Source organism: Schistocerca cancellata, chromosome 8 (assembly GCF_023864275.1).
Source record: "Schistocerca cancellata isolate TAMUIC-IGC-003103 chromosome 8, iqSchCanc2.1, whole genome shotgun sequence".
Classification (NCBI taxonomy): Eukaryota; Metazoa; Arthropoda; class Insecta; order Orthoptera; family Acrididae; genus Schistocerca; species Schistocerca cancellata.
In genome coordinates, this window is record NC_064633.1 from 489113549 (window position 1) to 489136334 (window position 22786).

Consider the following 22786-nt stretch of genomic DNA (forward strand, 5'->3'; position numbering starts at 1 on the left):
CCTATCCATTTCTGAACTCGCTCCTGTTTGAAACTCGAAAAGATATGTAATAAACAAACAGTGTACTCGCCTTATTAGCAGCAGGAACTTGTGGTGCTCTCTCATTGATGGGCTAACTGACAACCGACAGTGAGCTGTTCTCAGCAAAACAAACGAAATCCTGTATGATAAGAGGGTCGATACAACAGTCGATGGCAATGTATGCTACATTGTTTTTAAAATGAAAGGTTCCTCCTAGTAAGCACTCAAACATGCAAGACATAAACCCCACATAACTGACTATGTAAAATGAAGATGGAGAGCATATCTTGTGTGATGTGAAGGAGGTATTGAACAACATATTTAGTACACAAAACAATGTTTCAGGATTTAATGTGAATGCTAGACAGGAAGTTACCAAACTGTTGAGGCGTGTGATAACTCTAAGGAGGAAGCTGAAAGACGTGGGTAGATCCACTCCTCACACTCCTGTTTGGCTGTACCCTGCTGGACCAGTCATCTTGCAAGAGATCGTGGGTGCTGGGTAACATACTCAAGCATCTGCCGACTGGATATGTGTTATGACTAATATTTGTGAATTGTTAGCCAATATACCGATGCCTCTTCCTTAGTCTTCTTGTTTCTTGTTTATTCCGGATTCTTGAGATCTCTTGTGAAGAGACATGCTACAACACATTCAGTATTGGCATGGGACAATCAATGAAGTTACACAACAGTTAGTAATTTAACTTTTGAATCGCCAGTTTATTGGCATTTCCGGAAATAAAATCACTCTCATTCTCTCATGTGGTCAGCAAATTTCGTGTAACAGTTTGTATGTGTAATGGGACATATTATGTATCAAATTGTTCTAATGAATTAATTAATCTGCATTCCAGCATTGCTAAGCCCTGGTCAACAAGGTGATGTGTGTCTCAATTAAAACAGAACCTCGATATTTTGAATAAACTTTCGATTCATTTTTGTTAAAATCAGCACTTGTCTCAAAATTACTTTCCAAAAAAAAATGGTTCAAATGTCTCTGAGCACTATGGGACTCAACTGCTGAGGTCATTAGTCCCCTAGAACTTAGAACTAGTTAAACCTAACTAACCTAAGGACATCACATACATCCATGCCCGAGGCAGGATTCGAACCTGCGACCATAGCGGTCTCGCGGTTCCAGACTGCAGCGCCTTTAACCGCACGGCCACTTCGGCCGGCATTACTTTCCAACTTCGTGTTTCAAGTCCAAGCGTATTTGCAACTACTGTTCATGATTCACTGGACAGCTCGATCACACACTAGCGTCTAACATATTTATAATCGAGTGCACAGGTTTCAGTTTTCTCTAATGGGCTAAATGGCTCTTTTTCAATAATGTGATGTGTCTGTCTAATGTAAAGTCTAAATGAAACTGGATTTGTCTCCATTCAGGTCAAAATCAAAGCAGGTCAGTGAACTGTACATGTGTAATTTTTGTACTCTAAGTGATAACTCATCTCAGAGTAAAAGCCGCACATAAATTCACACTTTTTCATGCACACAAAATACAAAACACCTTTATATTACACAGGTAAATTATGGCCCACAATTACTAGTTAACATTTCCCATTCTCAATAAACTTCAAGAACTTGTATTTCATTATCAATAAAATTTTATCGCCTGAAAGAAACTATTAGTTTGCTAAAAGGATTCAGATTACAGTCAACTTGTGTCTAGACAATGACGTCACAAATCAATACTTGCTTACACCTGTACTGAAAAATACTGTCTGTTGAGTAATTTACTGACTTTTATATCAAATTTGGTACCCCTTGCATCATTACACCAAGACTGCTAAGGACAGTGTTATTTAGCGTTAATGCATGTTTGTTTTTTTATTGGGGGATTGACTCTCCAATCATTATGTAACGTAAAACCAGTATGTATTTTTTTTCTATCATTTGTGAATCTTCTAGGTCTTTGTGTGTGTAGGTTAGTGTGGAAGACATTTACTAATATGCACAATATAATAAGATGTATATTTGACTGTTTTCATACTCTGATTTTGGCTGTCAAGCTACTGGATTGTGTCATCATTCAAAGCTAATTTATGACTATGTTTACCTGAATTTATCCAGAGTATTGCAGTATTGTACCCGACTGGATCTTGAATGGTGGACAGACTCATGCTTAGCTCTGTTTTGGGTACCCCTAGTCATCATGACTGTGTGTGAGTTTGTGTGTGTGTGTGTGTGTGTGTGTGTGTGTGTGTGTGTGTGTGTGTGTGAGTACCCAAGGAGAACATACAACCATTGAAGCTAGATCATTCCCACCAATATTAGTTGCATATAATTTAACTCTTTGATATGATTATGAACTTTATTCATTTCGTTGCATCAAAAATTTTTTTGCTGGTTTGTACCCGGTGTGATTTAGATTCAGGGGTCGATCCCCAAAAAGTAAATTTAGGCCCTAATATTTTTCCATTATTTTGTTCCTTCATGAGTCAACAAATCCATAAATACTATGGTTTATATGGCTGATTGATACCTACTCATGATCAAGTATGTGCTGCTCAGTACCCATCATCGTGAGTTTTTTGAGCAGGCTCACTCGTCATACACTTAGGCTCCGAAATTTTTTCCCTTGTCTTTGGAAGATTTTTAAGGTTTGATTGTATAGATCTTAACTTAAAATTTATAAATTATAGTAATTTAAATTGTCTCTGTAATTATTTCTATAGTTTAGTGGTGTAATGTTGTAATCTTGACATTGTATTATTTGTCTTGTGACAGTATGTTCCACAGATCTGAAAATCTGAATGCCATATCCTGATATATGTACAGATTGTGATTTGTATAGTACATATTTTTCTTGTGTTCTCTGTAATATGTTATGTATCAGATATTTCTATCCATCTATCTGCTATCCTGGGCATCATTTTGTACACTGTTTGGCAAACTTTATAGTCTGTCAAAAAATATTGTAAACACCCTGTTTTCAAATTTTGTGACAGGGATATTATAACGCATCACCCCCCTCTAACATTATCTCTTTTTTTAAATAGAGATAACCGATACCATCTATACTATCAATTCTTGCGCAGGTTAACATTATCTCAGCTGTTTCATTAAAAGAATTCATATGATTTTGCACATGATGTATAATATTTCAGGCTAAAATGTATAAAAAATAAATTAATGAGTTACAATCAATATGTACTAACAGTTAAAATTACTCTTCTTTTGGAAAGGTTTGAAATTTCTGGCATACTTAAAAGTCATATTATTAATTGCCCAGTCTAATGCTAATTATTAAATTTATTTCTAGACTGATTTACAAACTAATGTCTTTTGGTGATGATTCATCTTTTGTTTTGTAAACTCTTTTGCTCTGCAAACTCTTTGGAATATTGTTATTACCGCAGAATGTAGGTAGTAGTGAGCATGCCTCAGATGGAAGTAGACATTCTTATGAGTTTGTCACAAACAATGTAATTATTGCTTTTTTGATTAAGGAAATTATAAAGTCAGTGTGATGTTGAAAGAAGTGACAAAGAATAAAATTCAAGAATAATACAGACAAATCTTTATCAGTTATTTAGTCAATAAGAACCTAAAAAATCGAAATTTCAGCTGCAAGAATGTACCCCTAGACAAGACACTGGGCCATCACCAACAACAATGAGATAATGAAGATAAGTAAAAAGTTATTATTTTGTATATCTTACACCTCTCGAAGCTTTTGAAAATAGTGAAGATACTAAGACAGTTAATTTAATAGTGATGTGTGGTGAAGATACTAAGACAGTTAATTTAATAGTGATGTGTGGGAGGGTAAGATTACAAGTGCCACATATTTAACTGTGAGAGCTTTCACATTTAAATAGCTCACTACAGATTCACAAAACACTGTTTCCATAATTCTTATATATTCAAATAATTTATCAGCTTGCAAAAACTAATAATTAACAAAGCTTTTCAGGACATGTTCATTCATGTGCTTCAATGCTCCACCAAAACCATGAGTTCGTACTTAACTCCAGATAGCCTGGCATAGAATCTATATATTGACATTAACTTTTCTTTAGTGTTTGACCACTGTCATCAGGTCCCTTTGTTCTTTGGAGTCCACAGCATCCCCACAACATAACTGCAAAGTGCAAGTGACCCCCCACCCCTCCCTCCCCGGCCAGTCAAAATTACGCATCCATCGCTGCTTTCTGTGTTGTGCGTGCATTTTTCTTTCTCATATCTGAACATAAATTCCAACAAACCCAGGCACCGCAGATGCTTTTCAAGCTAGTACTGACTAAAGTCATGTTTTTCACACACACATATTTCATCAGTCTAGTAAAAGGCAAAGTGAGATATGTTACTATGCTTTATAGCAACATGTACCACTACAGAAAATGTCCTATATCATAGACCAGTCACATATGCTCTCATAGCAGGCAAATATAAGGTCACCGAGTAGTGTTCTCTTCCTTCGTTCCTGTTATCCTACTGTTCTCTACCTGTGAACACTAAATGTTTATAGTTTTATGAATTAAAAATTTGTGGTTTCCCCCACTGCTAAACTATATGGAACTTTGATTACAGAATGCATTTTTACTGGCTAAGTAGCACTTGGACATATTCAACTTAATCAGAATTATCTTATATTAGTTTCTCTTGTAGTTCAAATGACTATACTGTTGAGTACTACTACTATTTGTTCCATGGACTAATAAACAATTTTAATTTATTGTTGCAGAAGTTATATGTATTCAGTAAATACTGTTGGCCCAAAATGGGGGTTATAAACATTTAATTTTAGTTATTTGCTTACTCCATTTTAGACTGAGTATGCTCCTCATATAAGCAATGCCATTCCCTTGAAGCCAACTGACTGTTATCAAAAGATACATAGGCCTAATAGTTTCTTATGAACAACACAGTTTATCACCTAGTTTTCTCAGTTCTGTCATTTATTTTTAGCCTTTTAAATTTAGTGCCACACTGAACAGAAAATAATTATGCCTACCAAATGAAATTTTTGACAGCTCATCTATTTTTTTATTTTTTTTCGTGAATACTCTCCCTAATCATCCTCTCTCTACTCACAATATATCAGTAATATTTTAGGATAAATAACAATTTAAAATAGTTATGTTAATAGCACAAGAAATGCAGTATGTAGGAGTACCAAACTGTAATATGGACAAAACATTGGATAATCCTGTATTTTAAGTTTTTCTGCTTACCCAGCAGTATTTCAACAAAAAAGATCAAATATCTAACATGAATGATGACAGCATGTGAACAGAGTAGGTGCTCTTTCTCTATCCCACATGGTTAAATAATCGTAAAAATGTAATACTGAACAAGAATGAGTGCCTTCATCTTACTTCACGAGGCAATGCAAAAAGTGTTGCTGAATGTAGATCATATGGTGTCACTAATTTCTTTCACCTGCTTCATGTTCTTCCAAAATTTCTGTTAATGCTTGTATAGTTTCTTCTATCCAGGCGGCAGCTTTTTCTGATCGTTCCCGCTCCTGTTCACCATAAAGTTCTTCATATGCAGCTTCAAGTGCAGCTTGTCTGCAAGAACTGATATGTTCATTTCTCCTTAGATCATGCAATGTGGCCAGTAATGTTGATGTCTCTATGACCTGTGATAAAAGTTAATGAAAGAAAACTTCTGAAATATTATTACAGTTTCTCAAATAAAATGAAATGGAGAATTTCTTGCTCAAATCACCAAAAAATTCTGTATCCTTACGTTTGTTTATTTCATTGTGTTAAATTTAGTCTGAGACAATATGCAGAGCTTATAGTAGCTCTCAATCAGGTATTTAATAATTAATTTTCTATCAGTTGCTTCACTTTGTTGATATATACCTTTGCTCATTCCATATGCCTGAAGGCATTTTTAGAACACAAACAATGAATGAATGAATATGAGTAGTGCCCATGCCAGGTATTCATTGGGAATTTGTAAAAAAGTCAATAATAACATTGCAATATAGTCTTTCTTCGTATGCTCACTAGCAGTATCTATTTTCTGTACAAAATAAAAATCAGCAGAAGCAGATAAAAATACTACTTGTACAGTGATACCTGAAGCATTAGTATTTTGCAGAAAACATTACACTATTCTAGCACCAAAGAGTTCAAATCTTTTTCAATAAACATCAAATTAATTATTTGTGTAATATCACTAAGGCAAGAACTATAGCAACTTTTTTTATAATCACTCTGTTCACATGTTGAGTTTTTAACCAAAACAGCAGAATATTTTGTACTTGCCAGCATATCAGAATGAGACACATTACAATCAAAAAAGTTAGAAGATGGCTATTAACCTAACTGAAATGTTATACATTTTAAAAAAATTACTTAAAATTTAATTATAATTGCTCAATCTCATTTCTTTACTTCAGTTTTCTTTTCTCTTTTTTTCCACGTGTACTATACGAGTAGAGTACATGTGTTTACTTACGCCATTTTTATGGATTATTTTTATTTTAAAACATGTGCTTTTATCTAGACAAGGGATTCTCAAAATGTGGGGAATACCCCCCTACTGTGGTGAGGTAACAGTAAATGGGGGCCACGAACATACTGAGAACAAAAAATATGGATTCAAAAATTGACTAATTTACTGAAAGGAAAGTAAAGCAAAATACATTCATATAAAATTTAAAATTGTTATTTACACTGATGTAATATACTTGCACTGGTGTGTAAAATTAAGGGACAAAAGTAACTTTTAAATGATGTGTCACTACCAAATAGCATACACTGTGTGATCAAAAGTATCCAGACATCTGGCTGAAAATTACTTACAAGTTTGTGGTGCCCTCCATCACTAATACTGTAATTCAATATGGTGTTGGCCCACCCTTAGCCTTGATGACAGCTTCCATTCTCCCAGGCATACATTCAATCATGTACTGGAAGGTTTCTTGGGGAATAGCAGCCCATTCTTCATGGAGTGCTGCACTGAGGATAGGTATCAACATTGGGCAGTGACGCCTGGCACGAAGTCGGCATTCCAAAACATCCCAAAGGTGTTCTATATTATTAACGTCAGGACTCTGTGCAGGCCAGTCCATTATAGGTGTGTTACTGTCGTTTAATCATTCCGCCACAGGCCATGCATTATGAACAGGTGCTCGATCATGTTGAAAGATGCAATCGCTGTCCCCAAATTGCTCTTCAACAGTGGGATGCAAGAAGGTGCTTAAAACACCAGTGTAGGCCTGTGCTGTGATAGTGCCATACAAAACAACAAGGGGTGCAAGCCCCTCCATGAAAAACATGACCACACCGTAACATCATCACCTCTGAGTTTTACTGTTGGCACCACACATGCTGGCAGATGACGTTCACCGGGCATTCGCCATACCCACACCCTGACATCGGATCGCCACATTGTGTACAGTGATCTGTCACTCCACATAACATTTTTTCACTGTTCAATTGTCCAATGTTTACGCTCCTTACACCAAGTGAGGCATCGTTTGGCATTGGCATTTACTGGCATGATGTGTGGCTTATGAGCAGCTGCTCGACCACGAAATCCAAAGTTTTCTCACCTCCTGCCTAACTGTCATAGTACTTGCAGTGGATCTTGATGCGGTTTGGAATTCCTGTGTGATGGTGTAGATAGATGTCTGCCTATTACACATTACGACCCTCTTCAACTGTTGGCGGTCTCTTTCAGGTTACAGACAAGTTCAGCCTGTACACTTTTGTGCAGTTCATGGCTTTTCAAATTTCCACTTCAATATAACATCGGAAACAGTGGACCTAGGGATGTTTAGGAGTGTGGAAATCTTGCGTACAGGTGTATGACACAAGTGAGATCCAATCACCTGACCACATTCGAACTCCATGAGTTCTGCGGAGCGTCCCACGCCCCATTCTGCTCTCTCACAATGTCCAATGACTGCTGAGGTCACTGATATGGAGTACCTGGCAGTAGGTAGCAGCACAATGCACTTAATATGAAAAACATATGTTTTGGGGGTGTCCGGATACTTTTGATCACATAGTGTATCTCAATGACACTTGAACCTTACACACAAAGAACTGCTAAGTATAGTACAGAAGGTAACAGAAAGACATATGCCATGAGATGAATACTGATGACACTTTCATTCAGAGGCAATAACTAACACTGAAGTCACCCCGATTTATTATGGTTCCCTGGACGCTACCAAAGGAGGGATAGTGTTCCAATGTTGGCCAAAGAGCTGGTAAAGAGTTCTTGTGGTTGGGAATTCCATGTCTCCACCAGTGTGGTTGCCAACAGCTGGGTGGTTGTTGGTACTTGTGGACATGCTGCCATACATCTCTGCAATACATCCCAAATTTCCTCGGTGGGATTTAAGGTGGGGGAGTAGCCAGGTAGGCACATTCATTGAATCCCTTCTCGTTCCAAGAGCTCCTTCACCTGCACAGTTTGAAGTGGTCTTGCATTGTCATACACAAAACTGAAGTAAGGGCTGAATGTAAACCTGAAAAGATGCACTCAGGGAAGGAGCACAGTGTCACAATAACATTCGTTCCCCTCTCATGTTCTTGCACCCTACAATGGCCGTACAAGTTTCTCCACTGCAACCCACACAACCCCTGAAGTAATGTATCAACTTCTTGCATGCTACCTTTAAGACAGAGAGCAACAGAGGGCCATCAACTCTGGCTTTTTCAATGTAGCAGATCAGTGTTGTGAAATACCTACAAAGTTGCTTTTTTTTTAAAAAAAATTGTAAGGGTTGTAACTTTGAAGTTCTAATGTAAAAATATTCAAAATACTTTTAATGTGTATGTTCTTATCGTATGAGGAATGGGGGAGAAGAAGAAATCAGGGATAATGTAACGAAAATTATAATCGAAAATTGGGTTGTGATTACTGAAAGCAGAGAAATGCTGATCTAGACTGCAGATTCAGATTTATGTGAGAACTCTCTAAGTCTTTCATACAAATATTGCTGATTATTGTATTTTAACCTGCCTATATAAATTCAGTCCATATCTGTAAACAACTGTTATGTACTCAAATTCCTACAGTATAGTAATGTAACTGATTATGCCTTGTGTAAGTATAAACCACTGCTAATGCATCACCTAAACTTTAATGCAGATAGGCATTTTCTTGCATTTTGAAAACAAGCATTCATGACCTTGCATACCTTGCCATAGAAGATACGTGCCAGAAATGCAGATACAACACTCTTGCCAGATAAATGTGGGCCCACAACAGCCAACCTGCATGGTAGTTCTGGATTTGGAGGCAAAAGATATGTCCTTGGATTTCTTAGGAATAAGTCCATGTTTTCTTTTGATGAAAGGAAGTACACTTTGTCCAGAAAACTGAAATAAATTTATACATTCTCAAAAAATTAGACAAGTATATGCATGTTCCTGAAAATTTTATACTTATCACATTGTCAAATTCACTTTTGTGGAGCTAATATTTCCTGCTTCATATGTGATAAGTATATGTAATTTGCTTTAAAAAATTACAATTCTGAGAATGGTTTTCATTTCATATTTTTACAATACTTAATACTATATAAAATCTATAAGCCAATTTTAACCATTTTCTCAGAGCCACTGTGTCAAGTTAAGTACCAGAAAATATTACACAAAATTTCTGACCAGTACTTACCTTCAGGAAACAAAATATTTATTACTGTCTATAGACACATAAAGTTAAATGTCACTGTCCTAGCTTTCAAAATTATTAGTTTCTTCCTCAAGGCAGAGAGATAGTGATGGAACAACCAACTGGTTTTAACAAACAATTAGCCAGTAGGCGGTCCATTCAATTGGTTTTTCCAACTGATTGAAACTAATCTATGCAGCCACGTCAGCTACATGAATGTTTCTCAACCACTTACCAGGTTTGAATGATTTCAACATTTTCAGTTACGCAAGAACCTGACTAATGCTGAGACCCCTTTAGAGAGAAACAATGTGTCTTATTTCAAGGAGATGTATAATGTAAATTGATAGATAAAAGAATCTACTCACAACGTGGTGACAGGAGAAAACACGTATAAAAATGGATTCATATTTGCAAGCTTTTGGAGCCAGTGGCTCCACCTTCTGGCAAAACAACTGAAAAGGAAGGAAGAGAGGTGAAGGAAAAGGAATGGTGAGGTCTAGGACACTGGAAGAGTACAGGAAAGACATCCAGAACACCAGGTAACTCTTCCCATGTCCTAAACTTCGCAAATCCTATTCCTTCATCCTTCTTCCTTCCCCTTCAATGCTTCTGACAGAAGAAGGAGTCACTGATGCCAAAAGCTTGCAAATTTCAATACCTCTTTATATGTGCGTTCTCCTGCTGCTTCTTGACGAATAGATTTTTTTATCTATTCAATTATGAGGGTGAGTCGAATGAAAACCTTAAATTTGTAATAACAAATCGAAATTTCACACCGTCATTCTGTAAGCTGGTAAGTGTGCTACAAACTGCATGCAGAATGGCCTGTAGGTGGCAGCACAGTGCAGATGCACACATACCGTTGCAGTATCAGTATAAAGATGGCCGCCCCACTTGCAACTTGCACCAGGGAAGAACAGCGTTCTGTTATTTGGTTTTTGCGTAGTGAAGGTGTGAATCCTATTGAAATTCATCAATGAATGAAGGTTCAGTACAGTTATGCATGTTTGTCACAGCAGCAAGTCTACGAATGGAGTAGGAAGTTCGCAAATGGTGTGACTTCAGTGGAAGATGCTCCTCATCCAGGTCAGGCACAACAAGTTGTGACTCCAAAGAACATTGCAGCAGTTGAAGACATAGTGAAGGAAAACTGCCGAGTGACGCTGAATGATATTGCAGCATGTTTACAAATTAGTCAGCACACCACATTGTGCATGATGTGCTCCAGTTTCACAAAGTGTCTGCAAGATGGGTGCTACGGCAGCTGACTCCTGAAATGAGAGAACAATGTGTTGATGCTTGTGAAGAACTTCTTTGGTACTTTGAACAAGAAGATGATGGCTTCCTTGCAAGAATCGTTACTGGGGATGAAACCTGGGTTCACTTCCACCAACTGGAAACGAAGAGAGCGTGCAAGGAATTGCATCATTCCTCATCACCAAAACCAAAGAAATTTCGAACAAAACCATCAGCAGGGAAGGTTATGCTGACTCTGTCTTAGGATGAAAAAGGCATCATTTTGGAGCATTACATGCCTAGAGGGACCACTGTCACCAGTGCATCATACACAGATCTCCTAAAAAATCATCTGCGGCCTACAATCAAATCAAAGCAATGTGAATTGCTGTCAGCAGGTGACCTTTCGCAACATGACAATGCAAGGCCCCACACTGCCCATACAACAGTTGCAACAATCACAGACCTGCATTTTGAGTGTCTTCCTCATCCACCATACTCACCAGACCTTGCCCCAAGTGATTTCCTTATGTTTGGACCACTCAAAGACGCAATGGGAGGAAAGAAGTTCCATTCTGATGAAGAGGTATGCCACACGGTGCATGAGTGGTAGCGTGGACTATCAAAAGAATTTTTTCTAAAGGAACATGTGCACTTTGTAAGCACTGGAGGACTTGCATCGAGTGTGGGGGAGATTATGTTGCAAAGTGATACAGCTTTGTATCACTTCTGCACAATAAATAATTTTCATTTGACTCACCCTCGTACATCACATTTTTATAAAAATTATTTTTGTTGATTTATTTATTTTTAAAGGGGAGGTGAATACAAAGCACATTTATCAAAATGCAGTATTTTTAAAATTAATGTATTTACTTAAATAAGGACTTCTTGTACTTCTGGCATTAAGTATGGATTTTTTGTCAGTTTTTAAATGTTAATAACTGGTGCTACATCATTCATTTATGTTTAACTAAATGAACAATTACATTTTATTTAGTTTTATTGAAGGTTTGACTCTCTCTTCCTGTTGGTTAGCATAAAGCAATAATTCTCTTTCGGTAAATGCTGAGGTCATGTGAATGGAAAGCATATACGAAAATTTTTTTCGATTGTTCGTAACTTAATGGTTACGACTGGTGATAATGGAACAATTTAATGATGCCAAAAGTAGAACAGTCTTGTTGAATATTTTCATTTGGTTGCTCCCACAGGCTGGTTTCACTCAAAAGAATGACTGAATAATTCAATCAATATGTAAAACTACAACCAAATGAGTCAATTGTTTCCCAACAACCAATTGAATCAATCATTTACATTCATTTGTTCTCATTACTTAGGGAAGAGGGATATGTTGTGGCAGGGGAACACACACACACACACACACACACACACACACACACACACACACACATGAACAGAGAGAGAGAGAAGTACAAGTAGGATTTATGCTCTAAGAATTCTTTACTAACTTAATTAAGTACATAGATGGTAATAATAATAATAATAATAATAGTTCTATGTGGGTTATTAGCCTGCTGCAAGTCTTTCTACTGGACACCACTTCAACTTCAGACTTTCGTGTCCTTAAACCCACTGCAGTTATCCAACCATGGAAATGTTCGCCGATGACATTGTAATTCTGTCAGCGACAGCAATGGACTTGGAAGAGCAGTTGAACAGAATGGACAGTGTCTTGAAAGGAGGATATAAGATGAACATCAACAAAAGCAAAATGAGGATAATGGAATATAGTCGAATTAAGTCGGGGTGATGCTGAGGGAATTAGATTAGGAAATGAGGCATTTAAAGTAGTAAAGGAGTTTTGCTATTTGGGGAGCAAAATAACTGATGATGGTTGAAGTAGAGAGGATATAAAATGTAGACTGGCAATGGCAAGGAAAGCATTTCTGGAGAAGAGAAATTTGTTAACATTGAGTATAGATTTAAGTGTCAGGAAGTCGTTTTTGAATGTATTTTTATGGAGTGTAGCCATGTATGGAAGTGAAACATGGACGATAAATAGTTTGGACAAGAAGAGAATAGAAGCTTTCAAAATGTGGCGCACAGAAGAATGCTGAAGGCTAGATGGGTAGCTCACATAGCTAATGAGGAGGTACTGAATAGAACTGGGGAGAAGAGGAGTTTGTGGCACAACTTGACAAGAAGAAGGGACCGGTTGGTAGGACATCTTCTGAGGCATCAAGGGATCACAAATTTAGCATTGGAGGGCAGTGTGGAGGGTAAAAATCGTAGAGGGAGAACAAGAGATGAATTCACTAAGCAAATTCAGAAGGATGTAGGTTGCAGTAAGTACTGGGAGATCAAGAAGCTTGCACAGGATAGAGTAGCATGGAAAGCTGCATCAAACCAGTCTCAGGACTGAAGACCACAACAACAACAATTGTAGCAAGACAAAAACAACACCCAGGGTTGTAGGTCGTGTGCTGCCTTTTCAAGCAATGAAGTGTGAGGGTTAAACAAGGAAATCGAGGGTTTATGGTCAGTAATAATGTGAAACTTGGAGCCACACAAAAAAACATGAAATCTCTTGAGAGCGTAGATTATGACAAGAGCCTCTTTTTCCACCTGGCGGTAACAGTACTGGACTGGAGTGGGAGATTTAGAGGTGAAAGCAACAGGTCGTTGAGAATCGCTGGCCTATCGGTGTGGTAAGACAACACCAAGGCTGTACTGCGTGGCATATTGGTGTGGTCTTACTACACCGAGTCTGTAATGTGAGGTGTCAGTCACCCAAACTATGTGCTGGTCCAGAGAGAAAGTAGCTAAACAAGGAAACAAGAGTAGTTTGTATTTCAACATTTGAGATGTACATTTGCAATCTGGTCTCTAGCAAAAATGTACATTGTTGCATAGCGAGACATGTAACAGGTGGGCCAATGTGGCTGCCCCTGCCAGGAATTTGTGGTAGGGAGGCCTAAAGCTCCTTTATGGACAAGGAGCAAGGTATAGATGTAACAGCAGAGATGTAGTCTGGCAGAGAGAAAACCCCATATCGCAATACCTCGAACTCCAGATAAACATTAGTAAGTTGAAAAAATAGAGATTTCATGAGGTTACACTGTGAGCCTGTGGACTGTAACACAGGAAGAAATTTTTCAAGACCAGCCTTAGAGGAGCCCATGAAAACAATCATCCAGACAATTAATGCAACCTGGGATAGGCATAATCAACTGCTCTAAAAATCGTTGGAAAATAGCAGAAATGCTAGCCACACCAAAAGGAAGGCACACGTATTGATAGAGATCAAAAGGAGTAGTCAAAACCAGAACTCACTGGACTCTTTGTCCACAGGAACCTGCCGATACACTTCAGACAAATTGATGTTAGAAAAGTACTGGTGACTCAATATTTTTGCCAACATTCCCTCCTAGTGTAGGATAGGATATGTATCCATGATTGACCGCGTGTTGACAGTAGCACTGAAGTCGCCACAGAGGAAAAGTTTTCCCCACGGCTTCTGAACTACAACCAGCGGAGACAACCATTCACTAGCCATAACAGGTTGCACCACACCTAGATTGAAGTCTGCCCAATTCTGCTTTCACTTGATCTTTCAGCGTGACAGGAACAGGATATGCATACGAAAAATAAGGCCAAGCTGTGGATTTCAAAGAAATATGAACAGAAAAATTCATAGCACACCCTATACCTTCTGAAAACAAGTCTGAAAAATCCTCACCTAGTGTTTCCAATTAAGAGTAAAGTACGTGATTGGACACAATGTGAACTGCAATACTGATAGAAAACGCAAATGCCTGAAATGCATCCATCACGAACAAGTTCTGAACACTGGCATCAGCAAAAACACCAAAAATTTAATGGAACAAACCACTGACTTGCAAGAGGCAGATGCCATAAATTGCCCCAACAGCACAATGTTCTGTTATAATTGACCAGCTTCCATATGAGCAGTGTCAATGGCGGTGAGCCTAAACTCACATATGTTCGAGAATTCAATAATATCACTGTAGCACTTGTGTTGAGAATTCAATATCACTGTAGCACTTGTGTTGACCCGTAGCCAGATCGCTTGTCTAAAAAAACACTTAACTCGAAGAACAACTTTGGAAAAGACACAAGCATTGTAATCACACAGTTTATGTCCATGTCCATATCCTGAGCAACCTTCAGCAAATGACACATGGAAGTGATGTGGCCTTTCTTCCAGCGATCATTACAAGTAGCCCAGCACTTAGGGCAAGCTGAAAATTCATGCTGAACAAAACAGAAAGGACAAGACAGAAACACAGAATGCTGACACTGGTGCTGTGGTGATTGCATCTGCTTGCCACAGCTGGACAGTTTGGTACTGGACCCCCATATTTATCACCGCCACTGTCACTTTCTCATACAAGCTCTTTGTTGTCCTAGTGGGCACATATGACACTGCTGGCACATCACCCGCTGCCTAAGGAACTTCAAAAGATTGTGTTATTTGCAAAAATTCTGACAATGGGGGTTTTAACAAAGTAAAGCCTTCTAGTGCACTTACTCGTCTGGAGCTAAACAGGTAATTGTGACGCAAACCACAGAATCTGCATAAGAGTCACTATGGGCATCAGTAATGAATTGACACTCACAGCTGGAGCCTTGAAGCTCAGCTGCCCAGGCCCTGTATGACTGGTTTGGTTTCTTGTGGCGCAGATAGAATTCAACTCATGGCAGTATTACATACAACTGTTTGCAATAGTAGCCGGACAATAAACAACACATGTGATCATAAGTAAGAGTTGCTGGTTCATGTGAAGGTGCAAGCTGACACAGTAATTGATACACTTTAGATGGAATCCATGAGAGAAAGTAAGCTTTGTACACATTCAAGTCTGTCACACAAAAACCCAAAAAATGCTGTCTGAGTCTCTTTTTGTAAGCTTCCCACACCTCGGCAGAGGAAAAGTGGGTGGATTGACCAGTGGAACAGTACCAACAGTACCCTCTCTGTTAATGGAAGCCAACAAAGTGGTCACAGCCAACGTAAGCTGTTCAATCAGGGCTGGTAGCATGGCATCCATAATGAATAAACCAGATGAAACCACACTTAAGGACTGCACATGTGGAAATCATCCCACCTCATTACAAACTGCGTAATAACCACGTAATAAACAGGCTGATCCAAGTCACATACACATGTCCTTATTCCTAACCTCTGGACTCCACAAGACACAAAACACTGGTGTGTGCAATAAAAATGATAACTACAACAGAAGATGCAATCAGCGCTGCACTGCACATATACAGGTGCAGGCCGCCAGTAGATGGCATGGCAGAGACCACGCATGCTTCCTACAAAAGGCCTCTAGTGGCTTGCCTGCATTGATACAGTTGGCAAGTGATTTGCACACACACACACACATGGCGCAGCGACCCACACTCGGCACAGTCACACTCACATGCACTAGTAGCAGGGTATAGAATATATAGTCTAAATAGAAGATTCTGAGTGAAGTGTTACTCTAGGTACTGATTTGTGGGAGATTTGAGAAGACGTCATTAAGTTTTGATGGAGAAAGAACTCTTATGTACCTTATGTATTTCGTGAGAGTGAGTATTAATTTGGCCATATAAATTTATTGTCTGACCAGCAAGGTATATTGATACAAATGCATATTCTTATTGAAATGGCAAAACTAGATAAGCTAGTGACTGACATAGTAGTAAAAGAAAGTATTAGGCATGTAGAATAAAACAAAAGACTTTTTATGATTGGCTTGGAGGAAATGAAGGCATTCTTGCTCATGAACTTTATAATGAGTTGCTATGTTTTGCCAACAACTAGAAAGAGGCAATCCTTACATGAACACGTGTTCATGGTAAAAGGTCAAAACACTATTAAGCAATACTTAATAAAGAACATACATATAAAATGGGGCTTCAAAATGTGGTGCAGGGCTGAGTCTTCTACAGGCTACCTATTTGACCTCAACTTGTACACAGGCAAGAAAATGGACACTATAGTTGGGTTAGGTGGCTCTATTGTACTAAGTCTACTGGGACAGCTAGAAGCAAACAATGGAAACTCCAGGTCTTGGATAGGAAGTGTATTTTGATAACTTTTTCATTACTCCAGCTTTGAAATACAAATTGATGAAACAAAATACTAAAGCCTATGGTATTGTCCACAATAACAGGAAAATAATGCCCAAGTCCTGGCCAATGGACAAAAATATGCAGAGAGACGACATTCATGCTGAAAGTTCAAATGGCATATTGACATTAAACTGGATGGACACCAAATCAGTTTCATATGTTGACCAATTTTATTTTTGCAGCGCTGACTGGTACAATCAAGAGAAGGCAGGCAGGAACTACTGAAAAATTAAATGTTATTTGCCTGGAAGTTGACCTCATGGATCAACATAAATCATCTATGTTGACCATAAAGCAAAAATAAAATACTACCTGTGTCTATTTTTTTATTTATTGAAAATAGTGCTAAACAACACATATGTAGTACAAGTAAAGTGCAAAGCATGAAAGGACTATTTCTGAGCAGTCTCAAGTATTGACAACACACAGCATGAGGTGTAATTATACATACTGACACAGGTCGAGGCCCAGAGCAGTAACTACTGAAAGGTATCATTCCAAAATCACTCTAATGCTGGATATTAACATTGCTGCACCAATGTCACTGGGGAGAGTCATTTAGTCCAATTTATATCAGTAATCTTACCCATGAGATGACAGCCACTGATTCAGTCTGTTGTGATAACAATAAACTAATTCTCTTATTGAGAGTTGTAGATGAACTGATGTTTATTTCAATTTCCTTTGTAAAAGCATGTTAAACTGAAAGACTAAATCAAACAGTGGAAAGTTCAAGCTAGAAGATCAACAATTAAGGAAACGGTAGATTGCAACTCACTGTAAAGATGACACGTTTAGTTGCAGAGAGCCACAGTGTACCACATTCTGGCCTGAGTGGCTGGAGACTGCAGTCATGTGTACATGAGGTATGCCTACTTGAGTGAATATGTGTGTGTGTGTGTGTGTGTGTGTGTGTGTGTGTGTGTGTTTTCCTTTATTTCTGAAGAAGGCTTTGGCTAAAAGTTTTAAGTAACAGTCTTTTTGTTGTGCCTGACTGCAATTAAACTGAAAGACTTGTTTTTGAGAAACTCAAATACAGTTTTAGGAAGTATCAATAGTCTGCATTAGTTTTAGTGTGTGTCAAGCTATATAAAACCAAAAATTTGTTATAAGGATAACTGGATTATATTGTTAGAAAATTTTGGTTATGTATTGGAACAAGACAATGTTCTACATAAGGAGCTTAGTTGCTTGTGAGTGTTTTTTTTTTTTTTTGTACAGAGTTTCTCTATAACTTTGTATACAAGTTTTAACAGAGATTAACACTTTGTGTAAATGCTGTATGCCTCTTCAGAAACATGTATTGTTTCAAAAAGTAGTTATATATGATTGTAAAATCAACCTGTCTTTTCTATATAATCAAATCGAAAGACTTGCACCCGGTGAATGGTCTACCCAATGGTAGACTGACAAGGAGAAGTTTCAGGATGATAGGACATCTGTTAAGACATCAGGGAATAGCTTCCACAGTACTAGAGGGTACTGTAGAGGGCATAAATTGTAGACAAAGACAGAGATTGGAATACAACCACCAAAGAATTAAGGATGTAGGTTGCAAGTGCTAATCTGAGATGAAGAAGTTGGCACAGGAAAGGAATTTGTAGCTGGCCACATAAAACCAGTCAGAGACTGGGGAAACAAAAAAAAATTAATAAATAAAAATAAAAATAAATTGAATGAATGTCCAGAAAATAGTCAAGTCTCGAAGGCAATCATAAATAAAACCACCAGAGGGCATGTAGTACACACCAACAAATTGAAACAATCTACTGCTGTAGTTTATCCACATAACTTGTCGTGATTATATTAATTGATCCAACCTGCAAAATGTCAGCAGTTACATTTATCCGAACTTAGCGTATAACTGACAGAATTTTCCTGCAGCAGCATCTACATTTGATCTGAAATGTAATTAGGAAATTACACTCTTAGCTTTTGAGCAATCCAGTCTAATCCTTTTCCATGTGTGAAAAGGAAAGTTGCTACTCACCATATAGCAGAGATGCTGAGTCGCACATAGGCACAACAAAAAGACTGTCACAAATATAGCTTTCAGCCAGTAAGGCTTCATCAAAATTTACGACAAAAACTCACATATATATACACGCAAAAGCAGCTCACACACACAACTGCACTCTTAGGCAACTGAGGCCACACTGAGAACAGCATCACCAGTGCATGATGGGAGTGGCAACTGGGTGGGGGCAAGGAGGAAGCTGGGGTGGGAAGGGGCAGTTGTAGTAGGGTAGGGGTAGTGGTCAGTGATGTGCTGTTTGGGAGAATGCAGGGAAGAGGTGGAAGAGGCTAGGGCAGCTATGTGCAGTTGGGAGGTTAGATGAAGGACAGCAGAGAGGTGGGGAGGAGGGGGGATAGCAGAAAAGGAGAGAAGTAAAATGATTGGGTGCGATGGAGGAATCAGGGCTGTGTAGTGCTGGAATGGAAACAGAGAAGGGGCTGGATGAGAGGGGACAATGACTGATGAAGGTTGAAGACAGAGGGTTACGAGAACACGGTATATATTGCTGGGAAAGCTCCCATCAGAGTAATTCAGAAAAGCTGGTGTTGGTGGGAAGGATCCATATGACACAGGCTGTGAAGCAGTCACTGAAATGAAGGATGTCATGTTTGGCAGCATGCTCTGCAACAGGGTAGTCCACGTGATTTGTGGCCACAGTTTGTCAGTAGCCATTCATGAGGACAGATAGCTTGTAGATTGTCATTACCACATAGAATGCAGCACAGTGGCAGAAGGTTAGCTTGTAGATCACATGACTGGTACCACAGATAGTCCTGCCTTTGATAGGATAGGTGGTGTTTGTGACCGGACTGGAGTAGGTTGTGGTGGGAGAGAGTGTATAGGACAGGCCTTGCATCTAGGTCTATTACAGGGGTATGAGCCATGAGGTAAGGGGTTGTTGGAAGCAGGAATTGTGTAGGGATAGAAGAGTATACTGTGTAGGTTCGGTGGATGGTGAAATACCACTGTGGGAGGGGTAAAAAGGATACTGGGCAGGACATTTCCCATTTCAGTGATTGACAAGAGGTAGTTGAAATCCTGGTGGAGAATGTAATTCAGTTGCTCCACTCTTGTGTGGTACTGAGTTACGAGGGGAATGCTCTGCTATTGGTAGATAGTGGGACTTTGGGAGGTGGTGGGAGACTGAAAAAATAAGTTACGGGAGATTTGTTTTTGTATAAGGTTGGGAGGATAATAATTGTTTGTGAAGGCTCCACTGAGACTTTCCGTATATTTCAAGAGGGACTGCTCGTCACTGCAGATGTGACAACCACGGGTGGCTAGGCTGTATGGAAGGGACTTCTTGGTATGGAATGGGTGGCAGCTGTCAGAGTGGAGGTATTGCTGGTGGTTAGTAGTTCTGATATGGATGGAGATACTGATGTAACCATCTTTGAGGTGGAGGTCAACATCTAGGAAGATGGCTTGTTGGGTTGAGTAGGACCAGTTGCAGCAAATGGGGGAGAAGTTGTTGAGGTTCTGGAGGAATGTGGATGTATCCTCACACTCAATCCAAATTGCAAAGATGTCATCAATGAATCTGAACTAAGTGAGGGATTTAGGATTCTGGGTGTTTAGGAAGGATTCCTCTAGATTTGTTTGTAGGTAATGCCTTCAAAGGAGAAGTAATTGTGGCTGAGGATACAGTTGGTCATGGTGACTAGGAAGGAGGTTGTTGGTCTGGAATCCATTGGATGTTGGGGAAGTTAGTGTTCAACACATTACGGCCATTGGCATTAGGGATGTTAGTGAAAAGGGAGGTGGCATCAGTAGTGACAAGCAGGGTACCGTGTGGTAAAGTGACAGGAAATGTGGAGAGACGGTGGAGGAAATGGTTGGTATCTTTTATATAGGAGGGTAGGTTCTAGGTAATATGCTGAAGGTGTTGGTCTACAAGAGAAGACTGTGGCTAGGTTTGTAGGTGGATGCATCTGACAGCTGGCGGAGTCCTCCTGCCACATAATTCTTGTTGTTCAAAATGACACTGGTGGTGCCTTTATTCACAGGTAGGATCATAAGGTCAGGATCAGTTTTCAGATGGGGGACTGCGGTTCTTACTGCAGATGTAAGGTTAGTTTGCATGTTGAGGGATTTGGGGAATGATGGTGAGGCAAAATTTGAGGTTAAGAAATTCTGGAAAGTTAACAGAAGGTGCTTTAGGGGCGGGGATCATGGTTGAATGGAGTGTTCAACATTGGTCTTTGGTTGAGTCTGATTAGTAGGGTTGGTGGAGAAAAGTGTTTCAACTGTAAGTACTGGGAGAAGTACTGGGGCAAAAGGTGAGGCCTATGGAAAGGACTGATAGTTCTGTAGTTCTGTGCGGCTAAGGCTTCTGGAGGAAAGGTTCATGACTGTGGTTTGGGTCTGTTTAGGTTCTGGCTTCCGTGTGGTGGAAGGAGGGAGTTTAGGAGGGTTGGATAAATGTAGTAGGTCTGCGAGACAGGATTTGTCAGCTATGGGGGGACATGGAGGTGGTTTGGAGGTTGTTGTAGAGGTGTGTACAGTGGTACACCAAGGTGAGAGCTGAAAGTGAGTAGGGTGGAGAGCTTTTTCAGGTGGTGTTGTGCATGTCGCTCTAGTTTCTGGAGACCAAGGGCTTCAGTGTGTAACCGCGGGACTGCTATGGTCGCAGGTTCGAATCCTGCCTCGGGCATGGGTGTGTGTGATGTCCTTAGGTTAGTTAGGTTTAAGTAGTTCTAAGTTCTAGGGGACTTATGACCTAAGATGTTGAGTCCCATAGTGCTCAGAGCCATTTGAGCTTCAGTGTGTGTTATGGGTTAAAGGAATTGGTGATCGCATAGCAGGAGAATTTGGGGATGGAGAGATGGTACTGCAAGGAGGTTTGGGCTTGGTTGATAGGGCTTTGCAAGACTATGTTGGTGAGAGCTAAGGATTGGTGGAGTCTGAACAGGTGTTGTGTGAAAGGAGGTGTGGCAGCCTGAGTTGAGTAATTAACGGTAAGGCCATTTGGGAGGATACCATGAGCCAAGCAACAATGTAGGGACAGTATGTGGGACTGGGTTCTGGCTAGGGATAAGGAAGCTTTTCTGTATTGACACAGATGGAAGGAGCAAGGATCCATGGTGATGGGAAAAATGCGAAACATTACATAAATAACGTAAGATTACATCAAAAAAAATTCGCAAAAATACACCCCAATATGAGTGAAAAATCACGAGAAGTACGAAATGGGACGGATCAGGAGAGTTACATTCTAAGCCAGGTTTTTGACCTGTCATTGTGCCCTGAAATGGGAAAAGTCCTGCCCACTGTCCTCCCCCCCCCCCCACACCAAAAAAGCGGTATTCCACCGACCACCAAACCTACACAATACACTTGTCCATCCCAATACAACCCCTGTTCCAAACCCCTTACCTCATGGCTCATACTCCTGTAATACACCTAGATGTGTGACGTTTGCCTGCTTTGTTTCTTCATTGATAGTCCTCGGTGTCAACATACTGCAACATACTGCATTGTTATACTGATTGAAAAAGTGGGGCGGGATGGAAGTTCAACAATGACTACTGTAAATGATGTAGTCGACAGTTGCATAGTTGCATTTTACAGTTCTTTACTTTCACTGCTCATAACCCTCTGCCCAAATATTACACAGTTATATGGCCAGTTCACTATTGGTAAATTTAGATAAGCCTCATTAATAGGCTGCAGGAAATCATCAGCATACTGCTACAGTGGTTTGCTGTTGATCATTTATGAGCAGTAAAAACCTAACTGCACAGTTCTTGCAGAATAATAACGTATGTGTGACACTATTTCTCAAATAAATTGAAC